Genomic DNA, 21,548 nt, shown 5'->3' on the forward strand with positions numbered 1-21,548 from the left:
ATGGAAAGCGTCTCGGAGAGGAGGGGTGGGCATCTGGAGCGGGGGACCAGGCAGGGCTGCACAGTTAACCGAAGCAGGAAGCCTTGTTAATGAGCCGGCAAAGCTGCACACGAGGCCCCAGGACTCCTGGAAGAAGGAGAATGCTCAAATTCCAGCAACTTCTAGGTCAGATGCCTCAGAAAGCAACAGTGTAGAAACCCGCAAACTTTGAGTTTAATAAATGTCACTGTCTAATAGTGTGTGCTACGTCGCTTAGTCGTGTCTAACTCTTTGTGACCCCTGGAACTGTAACCCATCAGGCTCCTCTGTCCATGGGACTTCCCAGGCAAGAATACTGAAGTGGGTTGCCATTTCCTACTCCAGGGGATCTTCCCAACTCGGGGGTTGAACCTGCATCTGTTCTGTCTCCTGCATTGGCAAGTGGGTTCTTTGAGCCACCTAGAAATTCCTACCATCTAACAGACCCTTGCAAGAGTGGTGTGACAGGGCTCAATTTGGAGCAGGCAACGGTAGAAGAAGACACTGTGACCTGGGAGACCCCTTATCTGTCCCTTTCACTAGAAACCGTTTCCCCTCATAAGAAACTGAAGCAGCGACTGAAGCATTCAAAATAACACAATCTTGCATTTCCCAACCAATAAGCTTCCCCGGCGGTCACTTTCTCTTTGGGAACAAAAACTCCTTAATCTTAAGAATGTCAAGGTCTCTCGGACTGGATGTTCCAGCTCTGCTGACACAGGATAGCATCTTCCAGGAGAGGATCGCTTTTTCATCCTTGGTAATAATGAAAATTTCAAAGGAAAAATAATCCTTAAAAATATATTTAACAGTTAATGGCCACTTTTAAAGGTCTGATGCATACATATTTGGGGGGCATGTTTTTAATTGCTTCTGGGTCCTCAAAAAAAGAACAAAGAGTATTATTGAATAGATGTATTTAGAAAGAGCAGATTATCAGCGCCAGGTTCAGCAGCCTAAATGAAGAAACTGTGGGGCAATACTGCCCCCTGGTGACCAACGTTTACTTTATTTCAGGGCGGTCCATCTAGAAACCAGTGCAGCTAATTTGCATCAATATAATCTGCAGAACAGGGCATGAAACAACGGACTGGTTCCAAATTGGGAAAGGATTACATCAAGGCTGTATATGTCACCACGCTTATTTAACTTATATGCAGAGTATATCATGCAAAATGCCAGGCTGAATGAAGCACATAGTCAAAGCTATGATTTTTCCCATAGTCATATACAGATGTGAGACTGTAAAGAAGGACCATAAAGACCATATGCTGGACCATAAATAAGGTTGAGTGCCAAAAAATTGATGCTTTCAAACTGTGGTGCTAGAGAGGACTCTTGAAAGTCCCTTGGACAGCAAGGAGTCAAACCCAGTCAATCCTAAAGGAAATCAATCCTGAATATTCATTGGAAGGACTGATGCTGAAGCTCCAATACTTTGGCCACCTGATATGAAGAGCCGACTCATTAGAAAAAAACCCTGATGCTGGGAAAGACTGAGGGCAGGAGAAGGGGGCAACAGTGGAAGAGATGGTAGGAGGGCGTTACCAACTCATGGGACATGAGTTTTAGTGAAGGACAGGGAAGTCTGGCGTGCTGCAGTCCATGGGGTCACAAAGAGTCAGACACAACAGAGTGATGGAACAGCAACCACAGGTCTGCAGAAACAGAGGAATCCTATATGTTGCACCCCTCTTAGCGCCCTTGTACTCTTGAAGGAAGTAGGCATTTGCGGCACCATCTCTAAGTACGGAGAAATTTTAGAACCATGCCATCAAATTGTCACAGTGGCGTTCCCAGGACCACTTAAGAAAATGTGGACCATTGATGTGGTAAGGAAGGTCTCGCCTCCATCCCAGCTTTTTTTTTTTTAACATTCCCCACAAATAAAGGAGCTGCAAATGCCCAAGGGATTAAAGTGTAAATTCCTTCCAGCTCATATAACTTACCTGGATTGTTTGCTGTTAAAGAGACTGTTGTTCAGATAGTTTGTCTTCCTGACCGAGAACCCTGCAACAGAGAAATAGCTATCACCAGCCCTGTGACGTAGAAGGAGATGCAGCAAGAGTAACCATCCAACATCACTAAAGTTGCACAATTAGGCTGCAGTGCTGACGGGCAGGCACAAGGCTACTGGACTGTGGCACAACTAAGTCCATGGGCCACAGCTACTGAATTGTGCTCTAGAGCCCGGGAGCCACCACTACTGAGCCCAGGTGCCACAATTACTGAAGCCGGTGCCGTAAAGCTTGTGCTCCGCAATAAGAGAAGCCCTCACACCACAACTAGAGAGTAGCCTCTGCTCATTGCAACTAGAGAAAAGCCTGCACAACAACGGAGACCCAGCACAGCCAAAACTAAATACATACATTTTTTTAAAAGAATGAAACAGGAATGGAGGACAAAGAAAGTGTCGAACGAGTGGGCAGATTTCAGTGGCCATCGGTTATGTAAATCGGTAATAATAACCACTGGATCTTTTCATCTGTATGGGTAGACCTAAAACCCCAACTGATAATCCTATGTCAGAAGCAAGAACAGGCTGAATGTTCCCTAAGATCTGTGTGTTATCTAGGAAGACCAGGATGCTTTTCATTCATTTCAAAAATAGCTTAATTTCATATATTTATAATTTCTAAAGTAACCACTAAAAGAACAAAAATAGTATAATTTACAAGCCAGTGAACTGGGAATAAATGGAACAATATAAGGAAGAACTGATAGATCCCAGAAAAGGCAAAAACAGAGAGAGAATACTGACAGCATGAATAAGATGGCAGAAATAATCCAAATATAACAATTACGTCAAGTGTAAATGGAGTAAATATCTCACTTAAAAGGCAAAGACTCCATTTTTTTTATCCAATTTATAAGAGATGCAGGGAAATAATATTTTTATATATAAATACATATATTTCCCTGTATCTCTTGTAAATTGGATATATAGATATATACAAAAACTGAGCAAATCCTAATCAAATGAGAGTGTCCCTGATATGCCTTGCATTACGACTTCTCTGGTGGATCATGGTAAAGAATCTGCCTGCAATGCAGGAGACTGGGGTTCGATCCCTGGGTCGGGAAGACCCCCTGGGAAAGTGAATGGCTGTCCAGCCCAGGATTCTTGCCTGGAGAATTCCTGGACAGAGGAACCTGGCAAGCTACAGTCCATGGCGTCGCAAAGAGCTGGGCACAACTGAGGGACTGACATACACACCGCTTGTCTGGCTTTGCCTAATTAAAACTTTTGCCTAATTGAAACAGCTGGATTTATGTCCCAGCTGCATGTGACAGTTAGAGACAAACCCTTACACCCTCTCCCCAGAAAAAAAAAACAAACGCTAAAAGTGAAAATGAAGGTGAAATTCGCTCATTCGTGTCCGACTCTTTGCGACCCCATAGATTATACGGTCCATGGAATTTTCCAGGCCAGAATACTGGAGTGGGTAGCCTTTTCCTTCTCCAGGGGATCTTCCCAACCAGGGATAAAACCCAGGTCTCCCACATTGCAGGCAGATTCTGTACCAGCTGAGCCACCAGGGAAGCCCAAGAATACTGGAGTGGGTAGCCTATCCCTTCTCCGGGGGACCTTCCTGACCCAGGAATCCAACTGGGGTCTCCTGCATTGCAGACGGATTCTTTACCAACTGAGCTATCAGGAAGGCCCAAAAGTAAAAAACAGACTTTTCTAATAAAGTCAGATTTTAAACCCCTATTTATACAAAAATCTTTTTAATGAGATATACATACAAAAAACATTCTAACCTATTGACTCTATAAAGTGATTGAAAGGCGCATAATTTGTGGATTGGGCAGTTGTGTGCCTTCGTTCTCCTCTCATTTCATGAGCAGGAAAAATGAGGTCAGGAAATCCAGAGCCTGAGCTCTACCTGGGAGGTCCTCAGCATCACAGGTGAGCCCCTAGCTGTCTGTTTGCCTGCTGGCTTCCTCTGTCATCAGCCGGTAGGAGAAAGACCTGCTTTAATTGCCTACAATGAGCCGAGCTTCTAGTACTCCAGATGTGTTGAACGCTCGTAACAGCTCTCTAAGGTGAGTGTTATGCTTACTTTAGCAATGCCCAGCCCCCAGCACCTGAGAGTAGTACTGCAGGTGCCCCAGGGAGCATGGTCCTCCCTCTGAAGGGACTACAATATCAACACATTTAATTAACACCAGCATCAACTGTGCTGTAGGTGACTGTCTCCATGTACCTGTCTGGAGATGTAGGAAAATGCTCAGACAACATGACAAGTACCCTCGGGGAAACGACGTGGATGCTTCAGAGCCTGCTGGTTTCAACCAGCTGGGAGGGAGACCAGGGGTCTTTGGGGCACCTGGATGGAGGTGGTGGAGCCCAGAGAGTGAGTGCCAGCATCCTCTTCCTCCTCTGTGTCCTGCCAGAGCCCAGGTTTCCAAAAAGCAGAAAGACACCGCAGAAAAAGGCTTTTGTACAGGACTAACTAATATTTTGGATCCCACGGACCACCAGGCTCCTCTGTTTCTGGGATTTCCCAGGCACGAATACTGGAGTGGGTTGCCTTTTCCTTCTCCAGGAGATCTTCCTGACCCAGGGATTGAACCCACGTCTCTGTGTCTCCTGCACTGGCAGGTGGATTCTTTACCGCTGAGCAACCAGGAAAGCTCAACTAAACCCAAGTGTAAGTCCTGACTCTGGCACATGCTAGTTGATGATAGACAAGTTACTTCTCTGATCTGCACTTTTCTCAATCATAAAAATGAGGAAACGCTTACCTTAGAGAAATGTTATGAGCATTCAATGCATCTGGAATACCAGGAGCTCAGCACATTGTAGACAGTTAAAGCAGGTCTTTCTCCTACTGGCTGATGACAGAGGAACCCAAAAGACAGACAGACAACCAACCAGCTTTCCTGAGGGTCCCAACACCCCTTTGAGGATCTTTCCGGCCTGAAGACCGCTCCCCTCCAAACCCAGTCCATGTTCCCAGAGCGATTCCTGCCCATCTGCCCGCTTTCTGAAATCCTGGAAATGTTCTGTATTTCCACCATGCATAAACCACGTGGAGCCACTGAGCCCGGGGGATGTGACCAGAGCAATGGAGGAACTGAACTCTCCATTCCCTTCATTTCACGGTAAAGAGCCACATATGACCAGTGGCTTCTGTGCAGAACACTGAGTCTTTACAAGTTCCAAGAGACCCACTTAGTTGCTGGAATGGTCAGATGAACTCCAAGTAAGGGCACCCCAGCATTGATTAAGTAGCTCTTCCATCTGACGTCTGCATGAGTTGCTGGATTCCAGGACTGGGATTACAAACATCAGATAACTATTTATTTTTGCACTTCCATAAAGCAAGCCGTCCTGATTGGATATAAAACCCAAGCCCTAGTGGAGCCGTTTTGACTCATGGGATAATTCTGTCTACAATATGTTTTGTTTCTCTCTTCATTGTTTCATACCCCACATGTCCACCACACATTTGCACACGTGTGCATGCAAAACCTAACACGCTTAGCACTTTGATATCCCAGACTCTTTCTCCATCTGCTGTTCAGCTGGTGGCCAAGGCTGTTGAAAGGGCAGGGAGCTGGGGTCCTAAAAGCTCCAGCTGGGCTCCCCAAGAAAAGCTGGGGAGGGTGTGTTTGCTCTGCCTCCTCCTTCAACCCCAGCACCTGCACCACCTTCCAAGACTGGCCTGGGGCAGAGGTGCTTCCTGGGAATCAGGGTAACTACAATCAATAGATTTCTAACTTATTTCCATTGTCATCAAAGAAACTGCTATATTTGATGCTGTTTAGTTACTAAGTCGTGTCTTTGTGACCCCATGGACTGTAGCCCACCAGAATCCTCTGTCCATGGTATTTCCCAGGCATGACTGCTGGAGTGGGTTGGCATTTCCTTCTGCAGGGGATCTTCCTGACCCAGTTATCGAACCTGCATCTCCTGCTTGTCAGGCTTTACCACTGAGTCATCTGGGAAGCCCATGATAGTAATCATTTATTTTGTAAACATACCCTGTACATTTGAAAACAAAGAGTATTCTGCTGTTGTTAGATGAAGGGTTCTACAGGTGTCATTTAGGTCAAATTTTTTGAGAGTGCTGTTCACGTTTTCTATTCTTGCTGATTTCATGCCTACTTGTTCTATTACTGAGAGAAGAGTATTAAAATGTTCAACTCTAATTATTGGTATTTCTATTTCTCATTTCAGTTCTGTCAGTTTTTACTTTATGTATTTTGGAGCTCTCTTTTAGGTACAAATAGATTAATAATATTTCATTTATTCCTGCTGTATGACACTTTCATCATTATGAAATAGTCCTCTTTGTCTCTAGTAATATACATTTTCTTAAAGACTTTTATCTGGCATTAATAAAAATCACTCATCTTCCTTATGATTATTGTTTCTACGTTTGCATCAGCTACATTTTGTCATCCTCCTACTTCAACCTTTTGGTGTCTTTGAACTTAAAGTGATTTTTTGCAGACAACATATCTCTCTTTGTCCCAGTTTAACAATTTCTGTCTTTTGCCTGGAATTCTTAGTTCATTCCCATGGTAATGTCTGCCTTTTGCTATTTTTTTTTTCCTATTTGTCTCCTCTTTCTCTCTCTCTCCTTTATGTATTTATTTGGCTGTGCTAGGTTTTAGTTGCAGCTCGTGGGATCTTTGATCTTTGTTTCAGCATGCAGGTTCTTTAGTTTTGGCATGTAGGCTCCAGTTCTCCAACCAGGGATCAAACTTGGGTTCCCTGCGTTGGGAGCATGGAGCCTCAGCCACTGAACCACTGGGGAAGTCCCTTCTCTCTCTTTTCAACGCCTGCTACTGTAAGGAAATGGCAATCCACTCCAGCACTCTTGCCTGGAAAATCCCTTGGACGGAGGAGCCTGATAGGCTACAGTCCATGGGGTCGCAAAGAGTCGGACACGACTGAACAACTTCACTTTCACTGTTGCACTCAATAACCTCAGATATGCAGATGACACCACCCTTATGGCAGAAAGTGAAGAGGAACTAAAAAGCCTCTTGATGAAAGTGAAAGAGAAGAGTGAAAAAGTTGGCTTAAAGCTCAACATTCAGAAAACGAAGATCATGGCATCCGGTCCCATCACTTCATGGGAAATAGATGGGGAAACAGTGGAAACAGTGTCAGACTTTATTTTTTCGGGCTCCAAAATCACTGCAGATGGTGAGTGCAGCCATGAAATTAAAAGACACTCCTTGGAAGAAAAGTTATGAGCAACCTAGAGAGCATATTCAAAAGCAGAGACATTACTTTGCCGACTAAGGTCCGTCTAGTCAAGGCTATGGTTTTTCCTGTGGTCATGTATGGATGTGAGACTTGGACTGTGAAGAAGGCTGAGTGCCGAAGAATTGATGCTTTTGAACTGTGGTGTTGGAGAAGACTCTTGAGAGTCCCATGGACTGCAAGGAGATCCAACCAGTCCATTCTGAAGGAGATCAGCCCTGGGATTTCTTTGGAAGGAATGATGCTAAAGCTGAAACTCCAGTACTTTGGCCACCTCATGCAAAGAGTTGACCCATTGGAAAAGACTCTGATGCTGGGAGGGATTGGGGGCAGGAGAAGGGGATGACAGAGGATGAGATGGCTGGATGGCATCACTGACTCAATGGATGTGAGTCTGAGTGAACTCCGGGAGTTGGTGATGGACAGGGAGGCCTGGCGTGCTGCGATTCATGGGGTAGCAAAGAGTCGGACACGACTGAGCGACTGAACTGAACTGAACTGAACTGTTGCACTATTAAGTTAAACAAATATGTGTTAGTATTCTGTTTTAATTCTTATACTGACTTTTTAGCTGTATTTCTTTGCATTGTTTTGTATTTTATGTAACTTTTACAGTATACATTTTTTATTATCACAATCTATTTCAAGTTAACACTGACTTACTTCAAATAAAATACATATAGAAAATTTACATTTTTATAGCTCCATTCCTTTTGTGATGTTTCTGTGCTATTGAGTATATATATATGTGTGTGTGGTGGGGGTGGTGGTGTGTGTGTGTGTTTATCTGTTAAAGCCCAACAAAGTGGAATTAGAGTTTTTGCTTTAGATATTTCCTATTTTAAAGTGAGAGGAAAAAAAGAAACATTTTACATATACATATATTCTCCACATTTCCATTTTGAGTATTCTATCCTTCTCATATCTGTGTTACTATCCAGGTTACCAGCTGATATTTCTCTTTAGCAGTTCTTTTAGCACAGGTCTGCGAGCAACAAATTCTCTCAGTTTTAAAGTTTTTTTCTCTCTCTCTCTTGATCTAGAAATGACTTTATTGTTTGTTTTCAGTCTTGAAAGATAGTTTTGTTGGTTAGAGCTTTTTATTTTCTTTTAGCACTTTGAAAATGTCATTAAATGGAATAGGAAACCACTGAAAAGAATAGGGAGCCACTGTTCTTTCGCTGAAAATGCAGTAAATCCACAAAGTATCTTAGACTGTCAGTGTCTTTTGGCTTTTATTATTTCTATGAAAAGTTAACAATAAATCATATTGTTGTTCCCTGCGTATAATGTAAATTTTTCTTTTCCTCTCTTAAAAATTACTTTTTTACTTCTGGCTTTTGGCAGTTGGATCATGAAGTGTTTTCCTTTTGTTCTTTGGATCATATCATTCTGTCAAATTCAGGGATTCTTCCTTCTCACATTTCACATAAACTCATGCCATGAATTTTTCACTCATTTAAGGGCTTCCCAGGAGGCACTAGTGGTAAAGGACCTGTATGCCAGCGCAGAAGACACAAGAGATGAGGGTTCAATCCCTAGGTCAGGAAGATTCCTTGGAAGTGGACATGGCAACCCACTCCAGTATTCTTGCCTGGAGAATCCCATGGACAGAGGAACCTGGCAGGCCTCAGTCCATAGGGTCACAAAGAGTCAGACTCGACCAAAGCAACTTAGCACAGTGCACAGCGAATTTTTAAGTTCTAGAATTTCCATTTTCTTCTTTTTTCCATTTCTCTGTCGAGATTCCTCATTTGTTTATTCATTGTTAGCACAGTTTACTTGAATATGTTGAATATATTTTTAATAGCTTCCTTGAACACCTCATCTGCTAGAAGTACTGTCCGAGCTGACTCAGAGTCAGCTTCGAGCATTTCCCTCCTTCCTTCTCTCCCCGGGGATGCAAACAATTTTACTGTTTCTATGCACGTCTAGTGTGTCTTTATTTAAGACCAGACATCATAGGCAATATGTCACAACAATTCTGGATTCTGTTTCACTATTCTGAGGGCTCTTGGTTTTAGTTGACAAGAAACTTGCCTGGATTCAACCTGCAAGTCTATTTCACTTTCAATGGACAGCCACTGATAACTCTGCTCATTTCTCTTTTTGAAGGGAGGAGGGCTCTGATTCTTAGGGGTTTCCCTTTCACCTGCAAAATTTTCTAGCCAGGCAATGATTTAGTCAGAGATTATGCTCAAACACCTCAAGCCAATAAGTCACCCACTCTCTGATACCTAAGCTGTGTGTGAACTGAGGGATGCTCTCAAAAGTGCAGTAAATTCTCACATCTCTCAGGCTTTCAATTTTTGCCAGAACCCCTGAGTTTCCTGAGTACCTGCATAGTTGAGCAGTGAACCAGGGATCCGTAGAAAGATTTCTGTCTGCTCTTCCTTGGCTCTCTCACTCCCAAATCTCACCCTTAAATTTCTAGCTGCTCTGTCAACTTGCTGAATCAAATCTGCCAAACTCAGCTGACAAAAGTTGCAAGTTTTCACCACCCAAGTTGGGTGAGATGGGAAAGCCTCCAGAAAAGAAGGCCACAGACTTACCATTCTTACCCACTGCTGTAGCAATCTTCATGGGTAAATTCTGCTTAACTTATTGCCTATCTTTAATCATTTTCCAGTGACCTGAAATTATTGTCTTTAATAATCATGCCAGTTTTGCACTAATTTTCTACAGAGGAAGGTCACTTGATTTTCTTTCACCATCATTACCAGAGATTTTCTCCTAAATGGAACAGGAAGTTACTAAAATGACTCAAGCTGCAAAATGATAGAAATCAGCTTTGTATTCTTAAGTGCACATTCTGACTGTTATATTGGAAATTCACTGGTGGAAGCGAGTTCCAATCAGGATGTATTTTGGGACAAGTCACAGGAAACACAACACATTCAGCTAAAACAATGAAAGTAATTTTGTTGTTATTGTTCAGTCTCTAAGTTGTGTCTAACTCTTTGCGACCCCATGGGCTGTAGCATGTCAGCTTTCCTGTCCTTCACCATATCCTGGATTTGCTCAAATTCATGTCCATTGAGTCTGTGATGCCATCCAACCATCTCATCCTCTCACCTCCTCCTCCTGCCCTTCATCTTGCCCAACATCAGGGTCTGTTCCAGTGAGTCATCTCTTTGATTCAGGTGGCCAAAGTATTGTACCTTCAGCATCAGTCCTTTCAATGAATATTCAGGGTTGATTTTTCTTTAGGATAGACTGGTTTGGTCTCCTTGCAGTCCAAGGGACTCTCAAGAGTATTCTCCAGCCCCATAGTTCAGAAGCATCAGTTGTTCGACACTCAAGTCTTCTTTATGGTCCAACTCTCACATCTGTACATGACTACTGGAAAAACCATAGCTTTGACTAGGTAGACCTTTGTTGGCAACAGAGTGATTTGTTGGCACATAACCAGAAGTAGGACAATGCAGGTGGAGCCAGATATTCATGATGTCTTTAGAATGGCAGTTCTGTTCCTCTGGGATGCCCCCCTGGTCTGTCTCAAGCAGTCATGGGAGTGAGGTATGTGTCAGGAGCCTCCAGGTTCATATTTCTCTGTTTATATCCAAGAAGAAGAATCGTCTCTTTCCTCAGCCACTGAGCCAGAGCACTGGGCTTCTCTCTGGTTGGGTCCATATGCTCACTGCTAGACTAATGTCTGTGACCAAAGAGTTCAATGTGCAAAAGTCTCTGACTGATCAGGATTGATCAGACCACATACCTGGGAATTTCTGGATCTCAATAGAAAGGGGGAGGGTTCAGTGGCGGCTAAGGAGGCTCCAGGGTGCCAGAGGGGAGAAGCCCTGGTCCTGTTCTTCATTACCAGTGCACTAGTCAGGGCCACACCAGTGTCGTTGCCATTGTTCAGTCACAGGCACGCAAACAGTGTCTGACTGTTTGCGGCCCCATGGACCATAGCCCGCCAGGCTCCTCTGTCCATGAGATTATCTTGGCAGGAATACTGGACTGGGTTGCCATTTCCTTCTCCAGGGGATCTTCCTGACCTGGAGATCAACCCCCCCATTACAAAATCCTGCATTACAGGCAGATTCTTTCCCACTGAACCACCAAGCAAGCCCCATTTGTCAGCTTGGGCAGTTATAACAAAATACCACAGACTGGGAGACTTAACAAAAAGTTTATTTTCTCACAGCTCTGGAGACCAGAAGTCCAAGATCAAGGCATCAGCAGGTGCGTTTCTGTGTGACGCATCTCCTCAGCTTGCAGATGCCACCTTCTCCCTGTGTTTGTACTCAGCATTTCTCTGGGCTCCCACGGTGGCTCGGATGGTAAGGCATCTGCCTGCAATGCAGGAGACCCAGCTTCAACCTCTGGCTAGGGAAGATCCCCTGGAGAAGGAAATGGCAAGCCACTCCAGTACTCTTGCCTAAATTCCATGGACAGAGGAGCCTGGTGGGCTACAGTCCATGAGATCACAAAGAGTCGGTCACAAAAAGTCACTGAGTGACTTCACACTCACACTCACTCATGTGGAAAGAGACACCTCTAGTGTCTCTTCTTCTCCCAAGGATACCAGTCTTTGTGGGTCAGAGCCCACCTCTATGACCTCATTTAACCTTAATTATCTTCAGAAACTCAATCTTCAAATCCAGCCACATCGAGGGTTAGGGCTTCAATGTATGAATTCAGGGTTGGTGGAGCAGGGACACAATTCAGCTGATGACATCAGACAAGGAGCAAGGCTTTGGACCACCACTGCTCTCCTCTGTTCCGGCCAATATCACTGCAGAAGATTCCACATGCCGTGGAGCAACTAAGCCGAGAGTGGCAACTCCTGAAGCCACGGGGTCACAAAGACAGGACACAATAGGGCTTGCATCTGCTCTCTCTCTGCCACACAAGGACTCAAGGAGCAGACAGCCATCTTCAAGCCAGAAAAATAGTCTCACCAGGAACCGAGTCAACCAGCAACATGACCTCAGACTTCCCAGACTCCAGAACTTTAAGAAACAAATGTGTGGGTTTTGCTACCATCCAAACCAGCAATATCACTTCTAGGCACACACCATGAGGAGACCAAACCTGAAAAAGACTCATGTACCCCAATATTCATTGCAGCACTGTTTACAACATCTATGACATGGAAGCAACCCAGATGTTCATCAACAGACAAATGGATAAAGAAGCTGTGATACATATATACTCAGTTCAGTTCAACTCAGTCGCTCAGTCGTGTCCGACTCTTTGCGACTCCATGAATCGCAGCACGCCAGACCTCTCTGTCCATCACCAACTCCCGGAGTTTACCCAAACTCATGTCCATCGAGTAGGTGATGCCATCCAGCCATCTCATCCTCGGTCGTCCCCTTCTCCTCCTGCCCCCAATCCCTCCCAGCATCAGAGTCTTTTCCAATGAGTCAACTCTTTGCATGAGGTGGCCAAAGTACTGGAGTTTCAGCTTCAGCATCAGTCCTTCCAATGAACACCCAGGACTGATCTCCTATACTACTCAGCCATAAAAATGCATTTGAATCAATTCATTAGATGAACCCAGAGCTTAGTATACAGAGTGAAGTAAGTCAGAAAGAGAAAAGCAAATATCATATACTAACGCATATACATGGGACTTAGAGAGATGGTACTGATGAACCTATCTGTAGGGCAGCAGTGGAGACGCAGATGTAGAGAACAGGTGTGTGGACAAGGAGGGGTTGGGGGCAGGAAGGAGAGGGTGAGATGAGTGAAGAGAGTGGCTTGGATGCATAAACAGTAACGTATGTAAATAGATAGCCAACAGAAATTTGCTGTGTCACTTAGGGAACTCAGACTGGGGCTCTGTAAGAACCTAGAATGGGAAAAGGTGGGAGGTGAGAGGGAGGGGACATATGTACACTTATGGCTAATTCATGTTGATATATGGCAGAAATCAAACCAATATTGTAAAGCAATCATCCTTCAATTAAAAATAAATTAAAAAAATAAAATAGTGGTTTTTAAACCACTTGGTCTGTGATAATTTGTTGTGCAGTCTGAGCTAAGACACTCCTCAACACTCCTCCTCCTGTCCCACACAAACCCAGTTCTCAGGGGACAGAAGTGTGTTCCCCCTGACAGCTGTCCACCTCTCAGGAGCTTCTATGGATGGAGACCTCTAAACCCCATGGAGTCCATTCTCATTACTCATGTTAGTAATCAACTCACCCCAAACACGGAGTCATGAGTGCTGAACCACTGCCCTAGGGGAGACGTGGGCACATACACTGTAGATACGCATCTCACACGAATCACAGCCTTTCATCCTTAAGACAACTCATCCAGGCAGATCCTAGTTTCTTTATGTTACAAAAGAGAAAACAAACAAGGTTCAAAAGCTTTAAGTGAGTTGCCTGACACAGCAGAGCTCAGAGAATGGGAGTCAAACCATGCATGGCATTCTGAGTTCTAAAATGTGAAGGTGTGAGTCGCTCAGTCGTGTCCGAGTCTTTGCGACCCCATGGACTGTAGCCCGCCAGGCTCTTGTGTCCATGGGATTCTCCAGGCAAGAATACTGGAGTGGGTTGCCATTCCCTCTTCCAGAATAAATAATGTGGAGGACCGTAACAAACTGTGGAAAATTCTTAAAGAGATGCGAATACCAGACCACTTTACCTGCCTCCTGAGAAATCTGTATGCAGGTCAAGAAGCATCAGTTAGAACTGAACACAGAACTACAGACTGGTTCCAAACTGGGAAAGGAGTACATCAAGGCTGTATATTGTCGCCCTGCTTATATACAGAGTACATCATGAGAAATGCTGGACTGGATGAAGCACAAGCTGGAATCAAGATTTCCGAGAGAAATATCAATAACCTCAGATGACACCACCCATATGGCATAAAGCAAAGAGAGTGAAAAAGTTGGCTTAAAACTCAACATTCAGAAACTAAGATCATGGCATCTGGTCCCATCACTTCATGGCAAATAGATGGGGAAACAATGGCAACGATGACAGATTTTATTTTCTTGAGCTCCATTTCTTGAGTCAGATGGTGATTGCAGCCATGAAATTAGAAGATGCTTGCTCCTTGGAAGAAAAGCTATGAACAACATAGCATATTAAAAAGCAGAAACATTACTTTAACAACAAAGGTCCATCTAGTCAAGGCTATGGTTTTTCCAGTAGCCATGTATGGATGTGAGAACTGAACCATAAAGAAGGCTGAACGGCGAAGAATTGATGCTTTTGAACTGTGGTGTTGGAGAAGACTCTTGAGAGTCCCTTGGACTGCAAGGAGATCAAACCAGTCCATCCTAAAAGACATCAATCCTGAATATTCTTTGGAAGGATTGATGCTGAAGCTGAAACTCCAACACTTTGACTACCTGATGCAAAGAACTGACTTGTTGGAAAAGACCCTAATGCTAGGAAAGACTGAAGGCAGGGGAGAAGGGGACGACAGAGGACAAGATAGTTGGATGGCATCACTGATTCAATGGACATGAGTTTAAGCAAGCTCAGGAGATGATGAAGAACAGGGAAGCCTGGCGTGCTGCAGTCCACAGGGTCACAAAGAGTCGGACATGACTGAGGGACTGAACAACAACAAGTCATAAAAATAGAGAAATATTTTTTTAAAAAAACACCTAAGCAGAAACTTCCTTGGTGGTTCAGTGGCATCTCCCAAAGGTGGCGGCATCCTGGTACCCCCTCCATCTCTTCATGGACAAGTGCAGAAGCCAGCCTGGCTGGGCAGCCCTGAAGGCAGCCTTGGTCTTGGCTGGCCGGCTGTCACACAGCACTAGCAGTCAGGTCTATGGCCTGGCCTAGTGGGTGATGCTGTCTGGATCAGGAGTCGAGGCAGCAGGTGGACGAGCTCTGCAACAGTCCCCCTGGCACTTCAGCAGCACCTGGGTGGGCCCCACCAAGCTTGTTGGAGGAACTGAGTGCCCACCAGACAGACTTCCAAATCCTGCATTGCCATCTGCAGCCTGGTTCAGCTGCCAGGTCTCTGGATGGCCACAAAGCTTGTAGTTTGCCCTTCACTAAACACCTGCAGACATCCTCAACCTGACTGTCTCTGAGCCACGGCCCACATGGCCTCTAATTCCCTTTCCTCCAGGACTTGAGTCTTGGACCCTTTCTCTGTCAGCCCAGCTGCCAGCCCATGGTTTCCAAACCTGCCCAGCAGGAAATGGGTGCCTACAGAGACTGCCGAGTTCAGATCTTGGAGGAGCATCAGGGGAACTAGGTCCAGGGCTAAGAGGTATGGCGCATGAGAGCCTATGATGGAAACCCGGGGGCAGAACTGAGAGAGATCAAGACTCAACAGCCTGGCCCCATGTCACCCTGGCCTGGCCAAAGGCTGCCACTCCATGTCCAGGTGCCCCAGCTGTGGCCAAGATGGAGCTGTTGAGGCCAGGAACCTGGTTCTTTTGGACCATTTCCCTCCCAACGAGGCTGAATCCAGTCTCCAGTGGGTGCAAGTTTCCCTGTCTGCTGGTGGTTCCAGCCGTGAGGCCCAGAACCTCATATCCCCAGCCCCGGGCAGGGCAGGATGGGCAGGACTAAATCTGCTCCTTAGCAGAGGAAAGTTCTACTCAACTCATCTGTACCGTAAAATAGGCTCTTCCTAGGCCTGCTTCAAGGATATGAAATCAGGGAGGGATGAATTACAAGTTTGATTAACATATGCTCTTGTTGTTCAGTTGCTAAGTCCTGTCTGACTCTGTAATTCTATGGACTGCAGTGCACCAGGGTCCCCTGTCCTCCACCATCTCCCAGAGCTTGCTCAGACTCATGTCCATTGAGTTGAAAATGACATCCAAGCACTTCATCCTCTGTTGGCCCCTTCTGCCCTCAATCTTTCCCAGCATCCGAGACCTTCCCTATTTTGGCCTCCTTCAGATGGCCAAAATACTGGAGCTTCCCCTTCAGCATCAGTCCTTTCAATGAATATTCAGGGTTGATTTCCCTTAGGATGGACTGGTTTGATCTCCTTGCAGTCCAAGGGACTCTCAAGAGTCTTCTCCAGCACCACACTTAAAAAGCATCAATTCTTCAGGGCTTAGCCTTCTTTATGTAGACACTACTATCTATAAAATAGACAACCAACAAGACCTTACTGTATAGCACAGGGAACTAGCTCAATATCTTATAATAACATATATTAGAAAAGAACCTGGGAAAGAAAGGATATATGTATACATATAACTGAATCACTTTGCTGTGCACCTGAAACTAACACAACAGTTGTAAATCACCTATATTTCAATTTAAAAAATAAAGAAAACAAAGCGGGGACTTCCCTGGTGGTCCAGTGGTTAAGAATCCACCTTCCAATGCAGAGGCCTGGGTTCGATTGCTGGTGGGGGAACTAAGGTCCCCTATGCTGTGGGCCTTTTCGAGTCCTGTGGCCACTGCTGAGTTTTCCAAATTTGCTGCCATATTGAGTGCAGCACTTTCACAGCATCATCTTTCAGAATTTGAAATAGCTCCACTGGAATTCCATCACCTCCACTAGCTTTGTTCGTAGTGATGCTTTCTAAGGCCCACTTGACTTCACATTCCAGGATGTCTGGCTCTAGATGAGTGATCACACCATCGTGATTCATCCAGGTCGTGAAGATCTTTTTTGTACAGTTCTTCCGTGTATTCTTGCTACCTCTTCTTAATATCTTCTGCTTCTGTTAGGTCCATACCATTTCTGTCCTTTATCGAGCCCATCTTTGCATGAAATGTTCCCTTGGTATCTCTAATTTTCTTGAAGAGATCTCTAGTCTTTCCCATTCTGTTGTTTTCCTCTATTTCTTTGCATTGATCGCTGAAGAAGGCTTTCTTATCTCTTCTTGCTATTCTTTGGAACTCTGCATTCAGATGCTTATATCTTTCCTTTTCTCCTTTGCTTTTTGCTTCTCTTCTTTTCACAGCTATTTGTAAGGCCTCCCCAGACAGCCATTTTGCTTTTTTGCATTTCTTTTCCATGGGGATGGAAAAGGTCAGTTTTCATTCCAATCCCAAAGAAAGGCAATGCCAAAGAATGCTCAAACTACTGCACAATTGCACTCATCTCACATGCTAGTAAAGTAATGCTCAAAATTCTCCAAGCCAGGCTTCAACAATATGTGAACCATGAACTTCCTGATGTTCAAGCTGGTTTTAGAAAAGGCAGAGGAACCAGAGATCAAATTGCCAACATCTGCTGGATTATCAAAAAAGCAAGAGAGTTCCAGAAAAGCATCTATTTCTGCTTTATTGCCTATGCCAAAGCCTTTGACTGTGTGGATCACAATAAACTGTGGAAAATTCTGAGAGAGATGGGAGTACCAGACCACTTGACCTGACTCTTGAGAAAACTGTATGCAGGTCAGTAAGCAACAATTAGAACTGGACATGGAACAACAGACTGGTTCCAAATAGGAAAAGGAGTACATCCAGGCTGTATACTGTCACCCTGCTTATTTAACTTATATGCAGAGGACATCACGAGGAACGCTGGACTGGAAGAAACACAAGCTGGAATCAAGATTGCCGGGAGAAATATCAATAACCTCAGATATGCAGATGACACCACCCTTATGGCAGAAAGTGAAGAGAAACTCAAAAGCCTCTTGATGAAAGTGAAAGAGGAGAGTGAAAAAGTTGGCCTAAAGCTCAACATTCAGAAAACGAAGATCATGGCATCCGGTCCCATCACTTCATGGGAAATAGATGGGGAAACAGGGGAAACAGTGTCAGACTTTATTTTTGGGGGGCTCCAAAATCACTGCAGATGGTGACTGCAGCCATGAAATTAAAAGATGCTTACTCCTTGGAAGAAAAGTTATGACCAACCTAGATAGCATATTCAAAAACAGAGACATTACTTTGCCGACTAAGGTCCGTCTAGTCAAGGCTATGGTTTTTCCAGTAGTCATGTATGGATGTGAGAGTTGGACTGTGAAGAAGGCTGAGCGCCAAAGAATTGATGCTTTTGAACTGTGGTGTTGGAGAAGACTCTTGAGGGTCCCTTGGACTGCAAGGAGATCCAACCAGTCCATTCTGAAGATCAGCCCTGGGATTTCTTTGGAAGGAATGATGCTAAAGCTGAAACTCCAGTACTTTGGCCACCTCATGTGAAGAGTTGACTCATTGGAAAAGACTCTGATGCTGGGAGGGATTGGGGGCAGGAGGAGAAGGGGACAACAGAAGATGAGATGGCTGGATGGCATCACTGACTCGATGGACGTGAGTCTGAGTGAACTCCGGGAGTTGGTGATGGACAGGGAGGCCTGGCGTGCTGCGATTCATGGTGTCCCAGAGAGTTGTCATGACTGAGCGACTGAACTGATGCTGTGGGCTGTGTCCAAAAATTTAAAAATAAAAAGGAGACATACGTAAAACAAAAGAAGGGGACATGAAGTGACAAATATAACCCTGTCTCGGCAGTGGCATATACACTATGAGGATTTGAGAAGCATTTGTCCCTGCTCCTCTGGTTAATCACAGTAGCTTCTTTTTAGGGTGGAATTCAGGTAAAAGGGGAGTGAATGCATTTCCAATGGCCCCGAGGATGGATAAAGGAGAGGGAGGTTTTAGTTTATTTTGTTTTTCTTTTTCCTAAATAAGCAAGTCTGATGTTCCTGGCTGCAAGTTATCTTTTCCCAAAAGAAACAACACTGACCTGGCTTCTTCGGAACCATCCCTTCCCTTCCTCTCTCTCAGCTCTGCTGGTGTGAAAGCCAGAAAGACTCAGATCAACTGGCAGAGATGTGTTAACAGGTGTCAGCCAGCTTTGCCTTTCATCTCCCTTCCTTTGCTTTTCTGAGGTGCTAATGAAGAGCGACACTGCCATGGGGTTTCATGAATTATAAAATGTCAGTTGCAGATTATGTTGAAACAAGGCTTCTATTTGTGGTCATACCAGAGATTATTTAAGCAGCGTCAGATGGTGCTTTATTAAGTAGGTCACCAGATAAGGGCTGGAGATGGTTTTCATGTTCCAAAATCGTTGTGGCGGCTGTATTTAACTGGAGGGAGTGGACAACAGACTGGATCACCAGCAACAAGAAAGACTGACGTCCGATGATTATTTCAAAGAACTGCACAGATGTGGGTGACATGTGTGTGCGTGTGTGCATGTCTGTACACATGTGCTCGTCATGTCGGACTCTTTTCAATTCCACAGACTGTAGCCTGCCAGGCTCCTCTGTTCATGGGATTTTTCAGGCAAGAATATTGGAGTGGGTTGATATTTCCCTCTCCAGAGGATCTTCCTGACCCAGGGATTGAACCCGAGTCTCTTACATCTCTTGCATTAGCAGGCAGATTCTTTATCACTGAGCCACCTGAAGGGTGCAAAATGAGTTCCTCCTCTCATCGGAGGCTCTCGGCCAAACTGAGTGGTAAAGAACTCAGTGTATTCAATCTGAGTTTTTCTTCAACTCTGATTTATCTGCAGAGTCCCAAGGGGAAATCCAAGCTGCATCGTGCATCCTGCTTCCCTAAAAAAACAGGAATACCAGGCTGCTCTGGAGGGAGTCAGTACCCCTCTCCATTTTCATCTTTCTCACACTTTCTCCTCTCTGCCCCCTTCAAGGCCTAAATGAAGGTCTTGAGACTTGACTACAACTCTGAGAGCAGTCTCCATTGCACTGGAAAAAGAGAAATTAGAAGGAGAAGTCATCTGTGTGCATTTTGCTGTTTACTTCTCTCCAGAAACCACCACCATACACATTCGTGATCCACTAGCATGAATAAAATCACAAATCCTAAACCTTGAAATAATTACTGATCTGTTGTGTGCATGCTAAACTGCTTCCGTCATGTCTGACTCTTTGAACCCTATAGACTGTAGCCCGCCAGGCTCTTCTGTCCACGGGGATTCTCCAGGCAAGAATACTGGAGTGGGTTGCCATTCCCTCCTCCAGGGGATCCTCCTGACCCAGGAATCGAACCTGCGTCTCTTATGTCTCTTGCATTGGCAGCTGGGTTCTTTACCACTAGCGTCAACTGGGAAGCCCCATTGATCAGTTACTCTTTATTAATCTCTGTGCAAAGTGAGGAAATTCAACCAACCACCACACTGAGAAATCCAACCTCATTTTCCTTGACGTGTCAGCAGCAAGAAACTCAAATAAATAATCCTTCCTGCTTCAAGCACCTTCTTGACAGGCTTGCAGGAAACCATGGTCTCCCAGCTCCATCCTACTTTACTGGGGGCCCTTCTGAGTCTCTTGGGGTTTCCTTGACCGGTGACATTGCAGGGCCCCAGGTCTTGTCCCTTGGTCCCTCATACTCATTGCCTGGTGATCTCACCCCACCCCAAAGCACTAAAATGGTCCCTTTGCAGACAATTCCCATCTTTAGCTGCCAGCCAGGACCTGTCTTCCAAGCCCCAGCCTGTGTGTCCAATTCAACATCTCCACCTGAGCATCTAGCTGACCTCTCAGACTGACACCCAGAAACACCCTGGACTTCTCTCCTTAACCTACAGGCTCTCCGCCTTGACTGACATCCCTCTGTTTAACTGTTCACAACACAGACCTGTGGTGCATCCTGGCTTCTATAGCCAAGCTGTTAGCAAACACTATTGGTCAGATTGCTCAGCGGCTGGTGGGGCAGTGTAGATACAAGGAGTGAATTTTACTGGGATAGAAGTGTCACATTTCTGCACTTGTTAAGAGCAGAGATGCTAATTCAAGGCTGTTCGTGGGGCAAATGATCTTGGAAAATGGAGACTGGGTCTCCTGGAGCCAAGCGCAGATCTGCTTCTTGTCCAGTGAAATAACATTTCCTACAGAGAAAAGGCAGGGCTTCCCCAGTGGCTCAGAGGGTAAAGAATATGCCTGCAATGCAGGAGATACAGGAGACGTGGGTTCCATCCCTGGATTGGGAAGATCCCCTGGAGGAGGAAATGGCAACCCACTCCAATATTCTTGCCTGAAAAATCCCATGGACAGAGACGAACACGACTGAGCGACAAAGCATGCACACAGAGAAAAGGCAGGTTTGCTTATCAGTCGTCATGGAAGTTCCAGTGCCTTAAACCCAAGGGTCTTCAGCTGTGACGCAGACCCACTGCGAGCAAGTATCTACCAGGACAGTTCTGCCTCAGCCTACTGGGACTTCGGGGACAGAGGGCAGGTGAAACGGACACAAACATGAAGCACAGGCTCCTTGCTATGCTGCAATGGAGTCCTTTGTCTCTAGCCTGAAGTCTCATGTCTATACCAGGCCTAGGGAGATTGTGGCAGACTTACCTATAAGTTTGCAAGTCAGCAAAATTCCTGACCCTTCATGGTTCTTGACACTGTGATGTTAGAGAGGACTATGATTAGATATACAGAAACAACACAATGTTTTTACGGGCGTTGTATTTCAGGCCA

Source organism: Capricornis sumatraensis, chromosome 1, assembly GCF_032405125.1.
Source record: "Capricornis sumatraensis isolate serow.1 chromosome 1, serow.2, whole genome shotgun sequence".
In the NCBI taxonomy this organism is placed as follows: domain Eukaryota; kingdom Metazoa; phylum Chordata; class Mammalia; order Artiodactyla; family Bovidae; genus Capricornis; species Capricornis sumatraensis.